Raw genomic sequence first — 1,122 nt, 5'->3', positions numbered from 1 at the left:
GGGTTGTCTCACATCACTTGAGGCCTACAACAAAATCAGTCACATTCCATTCGTTTCGAACCCGGGGCATAGCGAACCGATATATACGCAACAACACTTCACACACACACACACACACGGATTGGGCAATTTACGGTCATTTTTGAATCAACGATGGCCCCCCCGAGCACGTTGTCCGAATATCACTCCAATAAGGACAACGAGTTCCGCTCGGCATCGTTTTGATTCGATCTCTCAACAACAACTCTCGGTCGACTTGGTCGACTTGGACCCACGATGTCTCCCCCCGAGCATGTCGAGCCAACTGCACCACTATTGTATTGGACAACATGTTCCCCTCGGGCATCGATGGGTTAATCATGCACCACTATTATAAAACCCTTTGACGTTTTCCCCCAAGCACGTTGATCCAGTATTACGACGGATACGGTCAACGAATTCTTGGACATCAAAGAGGTTTTCGATTGAATTTCCCCATGTTTCACAACGTACTCTTAGCGGTATCCTACGATACGTCTCACTCTATTTGTGTGTGTGCGCGTTTACGTGCGTGCGATTTATGCGGTTCACCCCTTTACTTTCAGCGCCCTGCGGTCCCAACAAAGGTCCCGAGCACGCCATTATGCACAGTGTGGAAGCGTGTTTCCCCCACGACACTAGACGGGCTGCTCGCCATAGTGTTCTATTGTGGCACGCTCCACCCTGAAGTTTGGTTTGTTGTATATCAAGGAATTGATAGGCACTCAAGAATGTGTGCATCGGCCGGGTTTAATCGTCCGACGCGCAATATGCGTTCAACTTATCGGTGTTCATGTGTCCTGCAGTTCACATTGTGACGCGCATTTAGCTGCGGTCTTCATCGATCCATGAGCCGAGTGATCCCCTGCCTAGGGTTTTATAGTAAGGTTCCCAATGTAACACAATCCCGGTGGTACGTCCAAAGACTAACTTTCTGACTAAGTTGTCTTTATTACCCAATAGTCCCAGGCCTTGTGACTTGTGGCTCATGTCTACGCCCATGGCCACCATTCGCTAAGATAGTTTTGAAGTCACTTTGAAGGCCCAGGAACAACTCTCTTAGCACATCGGTTAACCTGGCGCCGCAGTCAACTCATGTGCTTG

The 1,122-nt window shown here is 49.1% G+C and overlaps 2 non-coding genes across 2 annotated transcripts in view; both read right to left on the bottom strand.

The window, feature by feature from the left end:
* LOC125773993 (large subunit ribosomal RNA) overlaps positions 1–26 on the bottom strand; it is a 4,179-nt gene extending 4,153 nt beyond the window's left edge. The window contains exon 1 of the ribosomal RNA XR_007420520.1: positions 1–26. This exon is cut by the window's left edge and continues 4,153 nt beyond it. This is a non-coding gene — a ribosomal RNA (large subunit ribosomal RNA).
* Positions 27–737: 711 nt separating this feature from the next.
* LOC125773992 (5.8S ribosomal RNA) lies at positions 738–895 on the bottom strand. The gene has a single exon (XR_007420519.1). It is a non-coding gene; the product is annotated as a 5.8S ribosomal RNA (ribosomal RNA).
* Positions 896–1,122: the final 227 nt, after the last annotated feature.

Source organism: Anopheles funestus (assembly GCF_943734845.2).
Source record: "Anopheles funestus chromosome X unlocalized genomic scaffold, idAnoFuneDA-416_04 X_unloc_70, whole genome shotgun sequence".
NCBI classification, from domain to species: Eukaryota; Metazoa; Arthropoda; class Insecta; order Diptera; family Culicidae; genus Anopheles; species Anopheles funestus.
This window is presented reverse-complemented; position numbering and strand designations above follow the sequence as displayed.